The sequence below is a fragment of the Raphanus sativus genome, chromosome 4 (genome assembly GCF_000801105.2).
Source record: "Raphanus sativus cultivar WK10039 chromosome 4, ASM80110v3, whole genome shotgun sequence".
Lineage (NCBI taxonomy): Eukaryota > Viridiplantae > Streptophyta > Magnoliopsida > Brassicales > Brassicaceae > Raphanus > Raphanus sativus.
The window spans coordinates 22,637,385-22,645,208 of NC_079514.1; the positions used below are offsets into that span (position 1 = coordinate 22,637,385).

At 38.2% G+C, this 7,824-nt stretch overlaps 1 long non-coding RNA gene across 1 annotated transcript; it reads left to right on the forward strand.

Annotated features, from left to right (window-relative positions):
* Positions 1-5,739: 5,739 nt before the first annotated feature.
* Positions 5,740-6,862, forward strand: LOC130510674 (uncharacterized). Its single transcript, XR_008944392.1, has 2 exons — positions 5,740-6,318; positions 6,397-6,862. It is a non-coding gene; the product is annotated as an uncharacterized LOC130510674 (long non-coding RNA).
* The last annotated feature ends 962 nt before the right edge of the window (positions 6,863-7,824 follow it).

The following is a 7,824-nucleotide window of genomic DNA, read 5'->3' on the forward strand; positions in this document are numbered from 1 at the left end:
TTTTCTCTATCACAAAATGTTATTTCATTGAATATTAATCATAAGAGCATATAACTTATGGAAGGAGAGGAATGTGAGGCGGCGTCAAACTGGTTTAAAGACAGTACATCAATTGACCCGACTCATTGATAAGGTTGTGCGTAATCAGATTACCTCTCTTCGATACAAAACTGGCCATAAGTTAGAAGGCTTAATGCGGCGTTGGTTTGAAGTTACAGCCTAGCTTTATAGTAGTTCGACCATTCTATTAACATTGTATATCCTATCCTATAGCTTCTTATTAAAATATATTAGAGATAATGACATATTATTAGAGATAAATACGAGTGTTTAGAGATAAGTTCTGTTATACTTGAGATAAGGATGTCGAGTCTTGTATATATATGATGTAAAGTGTAAACCTATGAATATAATCGTACGTTCTTCTCTTTGTGTCTGGTTTTACATGGTATCAGAGCATTTTTCTGAGACCTAGTTTGTTTTCATTATAGGTGACGATAGTTCTGCAACAAAGACGGCCGAGTCAGGTACGTCGTTCGCTAAAGCGACAGTTGGATCTCCTTACTTTCTACATGCTTCGGATAATCCGGGTAGTCTCATCACGTCGGTGACTCTTACTGGTGAGAATTACAATGAATGGTCAACGGAGATGACTAATGCGCTTCAAGCTAAGAGGAAGATTGGTTTTATAGATGGTTCGATAGTCAAGCCATCCAGTGGAGATCCTAATTTGGAGCTGTGGTTATCAGTAAACTCCATGATAGTTGGATGGATTCGATCATCAATCGAACCTCGTGTACGTTCGACGGTCACCTTCATATCAGATTCCTACAAGTTGTGGGAGAATTTAAAGAAGAGATTTTCTGTTGGTAACAAAGTGCGTGTGCACTCTCTCAAAGCACAGATTGCTGCTTGTCGTCAAGATGGTCAATCGGTGCTGGAGTATTTTGGTCGCTTGTCTACTATGTGGGAAGAATTGGCTAAGTATAAGCCGTTGTTGAACTGTTCCTGTGGAGCAGAAAAGAAGTTTGAAGAAGAACGAGAAGAAGAGATGGTTCATCACTTTCTAATGGGTCTGGATGACACACGTTTTGGTGGTGTTTGTTCGGGGATCATTGCTTCTGATACAACGCTGGATCTTGGTGAAGTGTATGCTAAGATTATACGAGAAGAGCAGCGGCTGTCTTCCAAGAGAGATCAAGAGCAACAACAATCTGCGATTGGTTTCACTGCTAGACATGATACGGCAGCTCAGTCATCACCATCCCGAGGCAGTTCAGAAGCAACTCAAGGTCGTCCACGACAAGGAAGTGTCCAGTGTTCGCATTGTGGTCGTATGGGCCATGAAAAATCAAATTGCTGGCAATTGGTGGGCTTTCCTGATTGGTGGGAGGAACGTTCTTCTAACAGAGGTGCTGGTAGAGGAGCTAACAGAGGAGGTCGCGGTGGTAGAGGCCGTGGTGCAGGAGATTACGGTCAGAATAAAGTCACTGGCAAGGCACACGCAACATCAGCTAATGCGTCTTCGTTTCCGGAGTTCACTCCTGAACAATGGAACACTTTGACGCAGATGATTGAAGAAAAAGCCAGTGGTAGTAGTTCTCAGAAGCTAGCCGGTAAGACTGTTATAGGTGATGTTATTCTTGATACTGGTGCCTCCCATCACATGACAGGAAACATCTCTCTCATGACCAATATTAGACGAATCTCATCATGTTCTGTCAATTTTGCGAATGGGAACTCTACTTTTGCGACTCATATAGGCGTTATGTCCATCTCTGATCGGATTACCCTTAGTGATGTCTTATTTGTTCCCAACCTGAACTGTTCTTTGATATCATTTTCGAGACTGTTAAAGCAAACTAACTGCTTTGCTCTATTGTCTGATACGTTGTGTGTTTTACAGGACCGTTTCACCAGGAGCCTGATTGGAGCCGGTGAAGAGCATGGTGGGGTTTATCACTTCAAGGATGTCGTTGCTGCTGAAGCGTACCGAGTATCTGGCTCTGCGAATCAGAATTTGTGGCATCAAAGGCTCGGACATCCTTCGTTTTCGGTGTTATCGTTTTTACCTATGTGTTTTCAGAATAATAAATCTGTGGTTCCTAGTCCGTGTGACATTTGTTTAAGGGCCAAACAGACAAGAGAAAATTTTTATGGAAGTTCTAATAAAGCAGTTCAGTGTTTTTCTATGATTCATTGTGATGTCTGGGGACCCTACAGAGTACCATCATCGTGTGGGGCTGTTTATTTCCTTACAATTGTAGACGACTACTCGAGAGCAGTATGGGTTCATCTGCTACTAGAGAAGTCGGAGGTTAAGAAAGTTCTGCCTAATTTCTGTAAGATGGCAGCGACACAGTTCGGCAAACAAGTGCAAACAGTGAGAACAGACAATGGCACAGAGTTCATGTGCTTAGCCGGTTATTTTAGAGACAATGGGATTATACATCTAACCTCTTGTGTGGATACACCACAGCAGAATGTGCGAGTGGAGCGTAAACACAGACACATCCTTAATGTGTCACGATCTCTGTTGTTTCAAGCCAAGCTTCCATCACGATTTTGGGGTGAGGCAGTATTGACGTCGGCTCACTTAATTAATCTCACTCCGTCTGATGTGCTTAAAGGCCAGTCTCCTTATGAAGTGTTGTATGGCTCCAAGCCATCGTATGAGAACCTACGGGTGTTTGGTAGCTTGTGCTATGCACATTACAGAGATCGGAGCAAAGACAAGTTCTCTGTTCGAAGTCGCAGATGCATGTTCGTTGGGTATCCCTTTGGTCAAAAAGGGTGGAAAGTATTTGATCTGGATTCAGAGAAGTTTTTCGTGTCCAGAGATGTAGTTTTTCATGAGTCAGAGTTCCCTTATCCAAACTCTGTTTCTGATGCTTCACATCGTCCTGCTGCAGTTCTCTCGTCCTCTCACTTTGAGGATGATGATTGGTTAGTTTCTCTCCCCACTTCTGAGGACAGGGGGAGTACTTCAGTAGACAGGGGGAGTTCCCTTGCTAACGATGGGATCACATTTGATGAAACAGCAAACGTGGCGGAAGAAACAATCAATCCACTCGACGATACTCCTTTCACTGATGTTACTGAGGATTCGTTACTTCCTTCGTCGACTACTACACCAGAAAGTAGTCAGAATGTAGATGTTGCTGTGGATCTCGGTCGAGGACAACGGTCGCGTGCTCCTCCTACGAAACTGCAAGATTATGTTCTCTACAACACGACTACATCGAATGAACCCCACCTCGCTCCTTCTGGCTTCGAATCATGGTCCTCCGAAACTGTCCAAGGTAAGACACCGTATCCCTTGACTGATTATGTATCTGACGCTTGCTTCTCTACTGCACATCGTGTTTTCTTAGCAGCTATTTCAGTCGGTATAGAACCAAAAAGTTACAAAGAAGCTATTAAGTATGATATTTGGACAGCTTCGATGAAGGATGAGATTGTTGCTATGGAGGAGAATCACACGTTTGATGTCGTTTCCTTACCGTCTGGAAAGAAGCCTATCGACTGTCAATGGGTATACAAGCTAAAGTTCAATGCCGACGGCACAGTAGAACGTCCTAAGTCTCGCTTGGTCGCCATGGGAAATAGACAGGTTGAAGGAGAAGATTATGATGAGACTTTTGCACCGGTGGTGAAGATGACTACTGTGCGTAATATGCTTAGTTTGGTGGCAAAGGAAGGATGGGAAGCTCACCAAATGGATGTCCGTAACGCCTTTCTCCATGGTGATCTCGAGGAAGAAGTGTATATGAAGCTTCCACCGGGTTTTACTCACACTGATCCTACTAAGGTCCTTCGTTTGCGCAAGTCAATTTATGGTCTAAAGCAGGCTCCGCGATGCTGGTTTTCTAAATTGCAGGCGGCTCTCCTGCAGTATGAGTTTGTGCAGACTTATTCTGACTACTCTCTCTTTGTCTACTCGAAGAATGGCATTGAACTTCATGTATTGGTCTACGTTGATGATTTGGTCATATGTGGTAATGACCTTCCTACAATCAACTCGTTTAAAGCCTATCTTAGTAAGTGTTTTCGGATGAAAGATTTGGGGGTTCTGAAATATTTCTTGGGCATTGAAGTCTCACGCTCAGAAGAAAGTATTTTTATGTCTCAACGAAAATACTCACTGGATATTGTTGCAGAGTCTGGTCTCTTTGGTTGTAAACCAGCCTTGACTCCCATTGAACAGAACCACAAGCTTGGTCATACTGAGAGTCCTCTGTTTGAAGATCCGACCAAGTACAGAAGATTGGTGGGACGTCTTGTGTATTTGTGAATGACTCTACCAGATTTGAGCTATGCTATTCATCTGCTTTCTCAGTTTATGGATAAACCTAAGGTTTCTCATTGGGAGGCTGCTCAGCGGGTTGTATGCTATCTTAAAGGGTCTCCTGGACAGGGCATTTTACTTCGTGCTAAGTGTGATATGCAGTTGCGTGTTTACTGTGATGCGGACTGTGCGTCATGTCCTTTGTCGAGACGTTCTCTTACAGCCTTTGTCGTGTTTCTTGGTCAGTCTCCCGTTGCTTGGAAAACCACGAAACAGGACACGGTCAGTCACTCTTCCGCCGAGTCCGAGTATCGAGCCATGTCCGCTGCAACTCGAGAAATCAAATGGCATTTGCAGTTCTTTCAAGAGATCGGTCATCCTTTGACCAAGCCAGTTCATATGTACTGTGACAGTCAAGCTGCTATTCATATTGCGGCGAATCCTGTGTTTCACGAGAGAACCAAACACATTGAGAAGGACTGTCACAATGTTCGGGATGCTGTAACTGCAGGTCGTCTCAAGACGTTTCATGTTCGTACTCACAATCACTTGGCAGACATCCTTACAAAATCTCTTGGTTATCCTGATTTTGTCAAGTTTTTGCCCAAATTGGGTGTTCTTGATCTTCACACTCCAACGTGAGGGGGAGTATTAGAATATATTAGAGATAATGACATATTATTAGAGATAAATACGAGTATTTAGAGATAAGTTCTGTTATACTTGAGATAAGGATGTCGAGTCTTGTATATATCTATCTTATTAAAACAGAAACATTCTGTTGGACCTAACATTTATTTTGTAAGTTTTTAAATTAAATACACCTTTATACTTTATAGTTAAACCTACATTAAATCACTAATGTTCATTTCTTTATATTACTATCCATGTTTCCAAACAATATACTTATTTCTTTATACTACTATCAATATTTCCAAACAATATATTTTTATACTACTATCAATGTTTCCAAACAATACAATAATTAATCTTAGTTATTTTATATATATCATTTTCTCTTTAAAATTTTGTAGAAACGTTATAATTTCATAAATTGCAAAATAATGAACTTTAAAATTTGGATTATAAGATTACAAATTATGAAACTATTACAATTTAAATCCAATTAGATTACATATCGGTCATCCATCAGTTCAATCGGTTAGTCTCAGGTTTTAGTGATTTTTTTAATATGTATATTTTAAAAACCTAAATTGAATTGTCAGATCTCCGGACTAACCGGTATAATCACAATCGGGTTGAATTTAAAAACACTGATTTAAATGCAAAAATATTTTAAATACACACTCTTTAAAAATTACCGAAATATTTGTTAAGTTATTAGTGAAATTTTTCATCGTAAAATATTCCGCGCTTCCAAAGCGCGGGTCAAAATCTAGTATGATGTAAAGTGTAAACCTATGAATATAATCGTACGTTCTTCTCTTTGTGTCTAGTTTTACACTTCTTCAAACTTTTGTAAAGTTCTTTCTACGTTGATTAATAAATTTCAAGTTTCACCAAAAAAAAATTATAAGAGCATAACTAATTTGTCAGATAAATATATTAAAATAGAGCTACATCTCTTAAATCTTAACATTAGCACTACTTTAATAGCCCCGTAAATGGGCATAACATTTAATGGGAAATTCATATAGAAGGAAGGAGTGATCTGGCTCGGGATAAGGGCTAACGATATATTTTTCTTTCAATTCTTATCTTTTTCTCCTTCGTAATTGATAATAAAGATTTGATTTGTTATGTCAAAAGAAAAGATTGATATTGTTCTTTGTATTTTTCCTTGTGTAAATTAAACAAAGCACACACACAGAAACAGAAACTCAAATATAAATATCCTACTCTCTCTTCTATGAGAAAATATTGATTGTGATGGATAAGTTGGTTGGTCCTTGACGTCTTCCTCCGATTTGCAAGAACAATGATGACGTAGGAGGAGAAAATGAAGCTGAATCTCCTTGCAAGGGTCCTCTTGATACGATGGAATCTCTCGAAGAAGTTTAAACCATCAGGTGTGACTTTTTTTATTATGAAATATTTTGTTGTCTGAATATTAAAATCTCTCTTGACTTGTGAATACAACAAAACAGGAGAGGGATATCCAAGTTCTACAAAGGGAGGTCCAAGTCTTTCAAGAGCTTAAAGGATGCTGAGTCCTTGTCGATGAAAGATTTAGGGAAGCCAGATAACCTTTACAGTCGCCGCGGGAGAAATCTTCTCAGTCACCAGCTTGGTTGTCGCAGTGGGATCTCTCGAAGAAACCCCTCAAGGCCAACTTCACGGTGGTCTCTTCCTGCGGCGGTGATTCGTCTTCAGCCTCTCGTTTAAAACATCAGAATTGACTGATGCCACTGATAGAGTATCTCGCGGAAATTTTTTTTTTTTTTTGAGAATTAAAGTTTCAAAATAAAAAAGCCTGGATCGATCCGAGCCTTGTGCGGGGTAATAAGTCTATAAAGTATTTAATCAAAAATAATATACATATTATAAATATTAATTTTCGTGTATTATTTTGTATCATAATATTACGTGGTATAAAATTTATGGTTCATGTTACTATGAATATATGAATAATAATGATTATCTTAAATTTGGATAAAGATTCATAAAACCAGGTAAAACGCAAAATAATACTGGATTATGTTTAAAAGCAGTATTTCATTGTTCATTGGATTTTTTTTAGAAAAATACGACTATATTAATATATTATTAAATTAATTTATTATCAACTTTTGTAACACCAAAATACAAATAAAGAACAATGGATGATTAAAATAATTTTAAAAGTCAAAATAAAATTTAGAAATTAAATTTCTCACAATTCTAACAATGTTACCATCTTATTAACATTAAAATACACAGTTTTTCGGTTAACATAGAATAAAAACATTTAAACATGTTACTTTTGACAATTTACAAAACGTTTAAACAATTTACAAAACGTTTAAGACTTGAAAGGCTTAAGCTCAGAAACTGTGTTCATGGCTGCCATTATAAAATAAATATAGAACGTTTGTAGTTTATAAGAGGATGTGTATTGAACTCCATATAGGCAAAACCATTATATACTAATAACTAGTGGTATTTCGGCGCTACGCGCCGGGTTTATATATTTTATTCTTACATGAATTTGCAATTCTTTTATGGTCCTAGTAAAAAAAATATGTTTAAAAATACGAAAACTAAAATATGTTGAAAGAAAATGATATTTCCCTTGATTTATTTGATTTTGGTTAACGATCGTTGTATTTTATTTTTTTGAAGTTTTTCTTAGTTGAAGTGGATTGGCAAAAATGAGTGTGACTAATTGATTCAATAAAAGTAAATTAAAAGCTGATAGTCATATGAGAGTTATTTTGTTGGAATGTAAACATAAGCCGTAAGGCTTACATTATATAGAAAACCCTACTAAGAAATAAGGAAATATAACATACTTATATGATAAACATAAAACCCGTTAAAAATCATTGTGAGACTTGTGACGTTTCCTGTCACAATACTCCCTCCTTCAGAACATC